Source organism: Tenrec ecaudatus, chromosome 1, assembly GCF_050624435.1.
Source record: "Tenrec ecaudatus isolate mTenEca1 chromosome 1, mTenEca1.hap1, whole genome shotgun sequence".
Lineage (NCBI taxonomy): Eukaryota > Metazoa > Chordata > Mammalia > Afrosoricida > Tenrecidae > Tenrec > Tenrec ecaudatus.
Window position 1 is genome coordinate 101119277 of NC_134530.1, and position 9635 is coordinate 101128911.

The 9635-nt window shown below is 37.5% G+C and overlaps 1 non-coding gene across 1 annotated transcript; it reads left to right on the forward strand.

Moving 5' to 3' along the window:
- The first annotated feature begins 5337 nt into the window (after positions 1-5337).
- On the forward strand, positions 5338-5471 carry LOC142438367 (U8 small nucleolar RNA). The gene has a single exon (XR_012782752.1). It is a non-coding gene; the product is annotated as a U8 small nucleolar RNA (small nucleolar RNA).
- The last annotated feature ends 4164 nt before the right edge of the window (positions 5472-9635 follow it).

The following is a 9635-nucleotide window of genomic DNA, read 5'->3' on the forward strand; positions in this document are numbered from 1 at the left end:
TTTGAGCAAACTCTTTTAAATTTCTGACTTTATGTTGTTTTACACGGAAAAAAATAATTCTTCCATAAGTATTGTCATAAAGATCACAAACGTTTTAGAAGTAAAAAATGATTCATACATTTGTATGTTGTTTATAACCAGTCAAAAAACAAATGGCAAAACAAACAAATTACAATTTAAAAATTACACTACACTTTAACTGTTCTCTAGAAGCATAAATAGCACCAGCAATGGTCACAATCTCAAGATATATCTATGTTAATTCCAAAACTAGAGCCTATGTATAAGACTCAATTAATGGGGAGGCCAGTTCCATTGAAGCAGGCTCCTGACACTGTTACTCTTTCTCCCATATTTTCCCAAAGGGACTTAAGACCTTTAATCGTGATGACTGTGCACCAGGGAAAATGACATAATCAGACTTTGGCGGGGAGGGTACTGGATACTGGCCCAGACGGACACTAAGTTCAGAAAAGCTGAAATATCACTATGATTCAAAATAAAGACAAGAAAGTCAGGTGGACAGTGGAATTTTAGCTCAGTTCTATCTCACAGTTTGTGCAGTAAGTCTCCCTGATTATCCTGGAATTGTTTCCCGAATGCTGACATGCTTAATGGCATAGATATATCTCACTACTGGAAGAAACTCCACAGTGCTTCCTTGATCTCAGGAAAGAAGGTCATGATTTTAGGAACGGCTAGGTGAATCACAAACACTTTCAACCAAAATCAATGCCACGCTCCTGGAGAGATTTCAGAAGTTAGTTCCGCCACGAATGACTTGAAAAATAATGGTGTGATGATTCCCATGAGATCTCTATTAGCTTTCCTACTTAGCAGAAATAGTGTGTGCCTTAGAGAAGGACCAGTCAGCCTAAAATTAACTATGTGGCGACTCTCATTTCAGCTGTTCTCACATAGATGGATTCATCGCTTGCACAGACAGACATATTTTCTGCCATATAATAAGCAAGTACCGGCATAGGAGTTCTGAATAACAACTAGTAAAGACCACAATAAAATGTTTGCTTTCCATTTTCCAAGCTAGCAATATACTTTTAATGCCCCATTTTAAGGGTATATCAACTGTAAAGACCTACTGTATATACTTGAATATAAGCCGACCCGAGTATAAGCTGAGATACCTAATTATTACCTGGGAAACCAGAAAAACTGATTGACTCGAGTATAAGCGTAGGGTGGGAAATGCAGGATGTGAATGAACACAGAGACCAGAGGGGAGAGACAGAGGGCAGCCACAGATACATCCGTACCAGTTCAGCTGCCGGCATAAGTGAATCATTACTGGTGCTTCTACGAATTGGAGCCATCCAGCCATCCACATCATAGGATGGTTCTGAATGGTTAGATGTGAGTAAACAAACATTCAAAGCCCTGCAGTGTCAGCGGGGATTTGAATGAACAGCGGAGGAACATGAGATGTTACACGTCGTTGGGGTACCAATGACCCGTGTATAAGCCGAATCACAGTTTTTTCAGCACATTTTTTGTACTGAAAAACTCAACTTTTACACGAGTATATATGGTATGTAAAAATTTAATTGGCAAGAAACTTCGTCATCTTCTCTTCAAGGCATTAGATTGGTTTGTTACACCAGTACATTGTACCAATTGAATCCAGTGAGTAAGAACTAACAGATGCTTTAGATTCATTGATTAGACATTTATGCTTTGTTAGGTGAAATATAAACTTTTAAAAATTCAGTCACTTCCCACCTTAGTAAAATTTCTATTGTCTAATTGTTTGGAGAAGAATCCTTGGTGTTGCTGTGGTTTAGATGGTAGCCTCTTAATTACAGGTCAGCAGTTCAAGCCCACCAGATGCTTTACATGAGAAAGATGAGGCTATCTGATTCCTTCAAGATGTATGGTCTCAGAAACACTAAATAGAATCAGTCTGAGTCAGAATCAACTAAATAACCATTGGGAAATAGTCTTGGGTCTGTGAAGACATTGTTTTATATGTAACGAATATGTTATTGCACTTTTCTCAGTCTAAAACCAAAAAATAGCACAAGATCTGGTGACATCAAGTTGGATTTAAAGGGAAACATATTTATTCTTTGGATGTGCAGCTCCAGTCCATTTGTCAACTATCAAATATTACTATTTTTGAGTGGGACCTGGCACAAGAGGACACTGAAAGAGGTCCAGAATTGCTGGTGGGCTAGTTTATTCTTAAAGCCACATGATTCAGATCTACTGATGCTTGAAATCTCAATGGCACATAGATACTGTTTTCTATATTTGGAAGGTTCTTATAAGTGAAACACAGTCAAGTCCTTTAGGATTTTGAAGCAAATACTTAGTCTACTCTCTGGATGAATATTCTTCCTGGACAGTTTTGGGCTTGTTATCAGGCTTTAATAGAGATGAAGCCCTTAGCCATGTGCTACTGAGTTACCATGCAAACTGGACCACCCATAATGAACTCGGTGATATCTGTTACACCAAACTACACAGCTGTATATCCACAGTGGCCTTTTAATATGGAAGTGGTATCTTTGAGAGCAGGTTCAAGCTGGATCTGAAATAACAAATGAGTTACATGAAGAATTGATATCTCACACTCTTTCCACTTTCTTTCTTACAGCTTACAATTATAACCGCCTTGAACATTACCTAGGTTTGGTTGACTCAGGAAGAGAAACTCAGTCCTTGTTTACAGAATTTCTGTGTGATGTTCAGGCACCTCTAGAACATCTCCATGTTCTCTTTCTGGGCACTATAGTCTCTTTCTTGGCACGTCCTCAAAGACAATATTAAGAAACACTTGCCAAATGGGCAGAACAATGAACACTAATTCTGGCTTTCCACTTTGTTTGTAAAGATAAATAGCCAAAGATTTAGCTGTATGCAGATTTATAGACTGCTGCCAATGAGTCGGCTAGACAGATAGTTTGAGTTTGAAGATTAGAATTTCATGGTAAGGAGATTTGAGGAAGAGATACGTGCATAGACATTTACAGTTGGGAAAACAAACAATGAAGGTTTTAATATCCCAGGAGAATGCTTATATCAGCAGAGGAAAACCCTAATGTAGGAGACTCATTCTGCAGATACAAGTTAGCCTCTTTCCTCAGCCAGTGCTGGCATTGTCTATTGGACTTAGGAACAAAGTGATTATGGTAGCAAGGATAGAAGCTATGCATGGGCTCTGCAGCATGGTGTTTCACTCGTCAAAATGATCTGTTTTCTACCACTGTTGAGTGTCCATTCTTCCATCAGCAGAGTTCAATACTGAGTTGCCACTCTGGCACATCCCCGGGAAATCTGGGAACTACTGAGGGTCGAGTTGATTGCAAACGCCTTCTCACAAATCAAGGAGTAGTATATTGTTTTACTGAAATAGACACTTTATCTGCATATAAGTTTGACTTCCCTGCATATTATTCTCCTGCCAAACTACTATCTATGAACTTACGCAGTGTCTTACTGTCCATCATGCTATTCCACAAAGCATGGCGGCGATCAACAACTGACTTCACTGAAAACAGTGTGACAATGGATCTGTTAAGTGGACTCACTGGCCACACCATGTTTCTCATGAACTTGAAGTAGCTAGCTGGCTTGATGGAATGGTAGCATGGCTTTATGAGGACGTAGTTACACAAAGAGGTGGCAGTACATATGAAGCCTGTTTTGAATGTCCTTCATTAGTGTCTAATAATTGGAATTTTTTATCCTACAGCATGACCGATAAGTACCAGATTCAAGATGTTTCAAACTCACCATTATCTTGAGTAATCAAAAACCTCTGCTTACTCTTCCTATGACCTTCGACTCTGCTAGTCTGAGAACTTCTTTCCAAAAGGAAAATGCTTCCCCCAGGAGACACACATTGATTCAACTGAAGTTGAAATAAGGACCGTCATCTTGCCATTTTAAGCTTTCTGTTTCTGAATCAACCAATAAGGAAGAAAATAACCCATTTACTATAGTGGCTAGGATAAGTGATTTTGATCATTAAAAGTACATGGACAGCTACTGTACAATCACGTGATACACAATATGCTTGGAAAAGAGGAAGTATATTTGAGTATCTCTTAACATGACCATGCTCTGTAATTAAAGTCAATGGAAAATGACAACCCAAATCTGGCTGTCCTACAAACAGCTCCGACAATTTAAGATTTACCGTATGTGCTACCCTAGGCATAAATCAATCATATCTGGTTGGGTTTCATAATGAGCTTAACAGGAGTAAGAAGCACGTGATAAAAAACAGCAACAAAGAATACAAAGCTATTGAGTTTATTTTGACTCAAAGCCACCTTATAGAACAAAGTAGAGATGCTCTGTAGGGTTTGTGAGACTCTTAATCTTTATGAAAGCAGACAGGCTACTTTTCTCATTGGGAGTTCCCATGGAAATTATCATACTTCGATGCATCCCTGAAGGAGATGTAAAAAAGAGCAAAATATAAGACAGGAAAGACCTGGGTTTGAAAAGCCAAAAGGAAAGAGTATACTTAGCATTCCTCAAGTTGAAAGAAAGAAAAAAAAGCCTTAAGTTGAATATTAAATATTTCTATGGGCAAGATCCACCACTTCTCTGTCAGTCTGTCAGACTGGTGGCGTGTTGCAGTGCTGCTGGAAGGTATAGCACTGGTGTTTCAAATGCCAGCAGGGTAATTCAACGTGAACTGTTTCAAAGGAGCTTCCAGACGAAGTACAGACTTTGAAGAATGGGACCACCTACCTTCCAAAGCAGAGTTTACCATCATGGCTTGAATGGGATAATACCCTGGGGCGTAAAGGCCATGGGGCTAACGCCTTTATGAGCTTCATTTGCTGGTGGGAACATCTCAAAATGTAAAGAAACAGCTGGAAAAATCTTAAAATTAAATGGAACATATAAAAGTTCTAAAAGCTGTTAGCTGAAATAGACTGGTATTGGCCATTTTGAAGCTGAAAATCATATCATTTTCCATGATGGAATGACACCATACAAGAAATGGCCTTACATTCATCATCAAAAAGTGCATTTCAAGATCAATCAAGATCTTTTTAAAGATTTATCTTGAAATACAAAGCTGTCTGTGACAGGATCACATCTATTTGCATACAAGAAAATCTAATCCACACAAGTATTATTCATATGTTTGCATCATCCACTAGAGCTAGTGCTGAAAAACTTAAAATTCTAAAACATCTTCAGTCTACAATTGATCAATATGCAAACAAGATGCACTGATAATTCTTGGTTATGAGAATGTAAAAGCTGAAATTAAAGAGGAAGGAACAACAGTTGTAAATTATGGTCTTGCTGACAGAAATGAAGCTGAAGATCTCACAGTAGAATTTTGCAAGACTATCATCAGTAAGGTTAATCTTTACCTGTTCCTCCTTTTGGAGCACAGAGATAAAATGATGATTGGAGATCTCCTGATACGTGATAGCATCTCCTTGTGAGGAAGACTCGCAACATCCTGTTTGCTCCTGCCTGATTTAAAAAAAAAAAAAAAGAATTTTGCAAGACTAACAAGTTCTCATCACAGATACCTTCTTTCGACAACATCAATTGTGAATGGACTTTTCCAGATAGAATGCACAGATTCACAACTGAGCACATCTGTGGAAAACAGCATCCCTGGTTGACTGAAAATGGAAAGGTCAGCAGTTTAAAACCACCAGGCACATCTTTGGAGAAGGACAAGGCTTTCTACTCCCGTAAATAATTACAGTCTCAGAAACTCAGAGGGGGCAATTCTACCCTGTCGTATAGGATCTCTAAGAATTGGCATCTACTTGAAGGCAGGTAGTGGTTTGGTGGGAAGAGATGATAAAGAAGGGCAACGTCAGCAGCTGAAACTAGGGCAAGGCCTGAATGTGGAACAGAGCACCAACTTCTCGCCTGTAAGTTCAGGTTCAAGCAGAAGAAAAATTAAATTAAGTACAAGAGATCTAAGATACAACCGTCAGTATATTTCACCAGAATTTTGAGAATATTTCAAGAACATATTTTCTGTATTGAACACTAATGGCAGAAGACCTGATGAGGTTTAGAAGGCATCAGTAATATCATTCATGAAGAAAACAAAAAGTCATTAAAAAGACAGGAAAGAAATAAATATATGGAGGTCAGAAGAGATTCTGAAACTTGTTCTGATCTTAGAGTAACTAAGGTACATGGAAGAAATAATGAAGTCAAATAGCTGAACAGAAAATTCCAAAGGGCAGTGCAATAAGAAAAAATAAAATATTATAATGCAATTGGCAAAGCTAAAAGAAAGGAACTAATATATTACAATGGAATGTGCAGAGCTAAACAACCTACAAATAGAAAATTAAAATGGAAGAACACTAAGGATATTTTAACAAAGAATTCAAGAAAAAATACCAACCTTGAGTTGCAATATTGAAAGATTCTATGAACAATATATTTAATGATGCAGGAAGCATCAAAAGTAGATAGAAAGACTATGCAGTCACTGTACCAAAAATAACTAGTTAATATTGAAAAATTTTAGAACATTACATATGAGGAAGAATCAACAGTATTAAAGGAAGATGTTTAAACTGAACTGAAAGCATTAACCAAAAACAAGGCTCCAGGAACTTATGAAATACTAACTGGCGGGTTTTCACAAGCTGCTAAAGCACTGGAAACACTTTTCTTCTATCCCAGAAAATTTGGAAGAAAACCACTTGACCAACTGATTGAGAGAGATCCATATTTGTACCCATTCCAAAGAAGAGTGCAACAAAGGACTCACATCATATAACAATGTCATCAGTATTATGTGCAAGTAAAATTCTGCTGAAGATCATCCAAGAACAGTTACAGCGGTGCTTTGACAGGGAGATGCCCGAGTGTCAGTTCAGATGAACAAGAGGACGTGGAACAATGGCTATCATTGCTGACATCAGATGGATCTTGGCTCAAAGCAGACAGTACATAAAGTTGTTACTTGTATTTTAGTGAATACATCAGGCAACTGACGGTGTGATCTATAGCAAACAGAACAGCCTTGAGAAGAATGGGAATTCCAGAACACTTGATTGTGCTCATGCGGAACCTGTACATGGATGAAGAGACATTTGTTGGAACACAACTTGTGTTACATACATGCTTATTGCGTAAGGCCTAGCTGATCCTTTTGATGGGAGTTACAGAAACTTGGGCGGAAAAGTCATATTAAGAAATATCACTCCACCAAAGATGGATACTAATTGAAATGTTTCAACAAGCTGATGAAGCACTGAAAGAACTCACTCACCTGGGTAAACAAATTTCACACATAGCCTACTCGGCCAATTGATTAAAAGAGAGTCAGATTTGTACCTATTTCAAAGAAAAGTAACCCAACAGATTTGAAAATTATAAAACAATATCATCGATATCATCGGCAAGTAACATTTTATTGAATATCATCCAACAACGGTCGAGGCAGTACATTGACAAGGAGCTGCCAGAGGTTTAGGCTAGTTTCAGAAGAGGCAAAGGATGGTGAGACTGTCTCATGCAATCTTCCCAAACCAATTGATAATTTAGAGGATATTTTAACTTCTGTTTTGCATATTTCAAGTTGTCTACTAAAATCCATCTCATAGGATTTTGACAGACAAAGAGAAAGTGTGCTAATGACTTAACATTTGTTAAGTAAACAATAAATATCTGTTATTGTTCTTATTACAGTGGAATATGGAGAAGTCAAGTTCTAGTTAACTAACCCGCTGGTCCAACCATACTTCATTCACTATTAGTGCTTATTGCATGCTAAATACTTGAGAATCTTAGGTATCATCCTAAATATCCATTCCATCATTGCAAATTCAACTATATGAAATGCAACATGATTTTCTCTCCAAATATTTTATGACAAAAATAATTTAATTAAATGATATTAATTTACTAAACTTGTTTATGGTTATTGTAAAGAAAGAGATTCTGTTTTTATAAACATAATGTTTGGGAAGGAATCTATAAGGGCATCAAAAGCACAGGTTTTGCAAGTGGGAAATAAGTTCAAACTGGGAGTTTTCAGGTCAGAATAAAAGATAAGGCCATGTACATTCTCAAGAAATGAGTGGTCAAAATGTAAACTACTTAGAAAGAATGTGGCAAGTTGTAAACAAGTGGTCTCAAAAAGACTGTGCCCATAACTAAGCAAACTGGTCAATATGTAAATAATTTGGCAATAATATAAAACTAATTTGTGCCTAGAAATTTACTCATAAAGAGTTGACTAGAATTTTCCAATCAAGAAAACTACCTGGATGACTTTTATATCTACATAGTAATTCTTTCTGCCCTTAACATTTGGTGATCCACTTAAAATTTCAAAAAAACTTCAAGTTGAAGTTGATTTTTTTTACAAATTAACATTAACGTGTCACCTTTCCTTTGTTCTCTATGTGTACAAACCCTTCCCTCTGCTTGAACTGTGGTCTACTTTGTAGTTTTACGCTGTACTGCCCAGCGATAGTTAATCTGTTTGTCCATAAAACACTGTCGACTCATTTCCACCAGCGAATGATATTTCTTAGTTGATGTTTTTGGTACCAGGAGCAAAAAATGCATTACAATTTTATTGGGAGCTCTTGCAGATAATATAACAATCCATAATTAAATTAGAACAATTAATTGTGCAATTGCTGCTACCACCAGTCTCCAAACATTTTCTGTTTCTTAAACTCTTTGTTGTCAGCTCGCCTTTGTCCCCTCCCTCCCCACCCTATCCCCCCAGGAACCCTTACTGTTATATGTTGAAGCTGCATTATCTTATTTGGTCCTAAAGTCATTGAAGATAGGGGCAGTTACCACTGCGCCAATTTGGGCCCTCTCCTTCCACAAATACTTGGGAATGTTTTAAGACAAAAACAACAGCACTAGTTTATTTGCTTACCGTGATAGCTCTTTGTGTTTTATTATGGATTTTCCCCTTTCCCACCAATGAAAATCATTTTATTGAAGATGAGCATATGTAAAATGGCTTGAAGCCATCTTCTGTAACTCCAAACACTTACATGAAAAAAAATATTTTTATTCCTGAAGGGGTAAGTTCTTGTTTTCAGGCACAATCATATTTGCGAGGATTTGGTAAATCGGTGGCCAGTTTTGAGTATTTCCCTGCAGAGAATCTCGAATTCTCATTCCCTTTGAGGAGATTCTGGCTCAGAGTAACCCTGTGAGACAGAGTAGAACTGTCCCTGTGAGACAGAGTAGAACTGTCCCTGTGAGACAGAGTAGAACTGTCCCTGTGAGACAGAGTAGAACTGTCCCTGTGGTTTTCTGAGACTATAAATAGTCACGGGATCAAAACACCTCAGACCAGAGTGACTGTTGGAAATTGTTGATCTTTCTTCAACAATAAATGCCTTTTTTTCTTAAGGAATTATTTTCTTTACATTGTCAAGCTAACGGGGCTCATATTCAGAGTGAGTAGATTTTGTGGGTTTATTTAAATAAGCCAAGTCCCATAAAAGAACTTGTCTCAATCAGGATGAAATGATAACGGTAAAGATCGCATGTACCAGGGGGGCAAGAGGAGTAATTAAAGAGCATGGTCCTGGATAGAAGCCTGAGGAGCCAGGATGACTTTATGGAAAGAGCAAAGAACTGTTGAAGAAAATGTGTTGAACATGAAGTAAAATGCAAGACAAAAATAT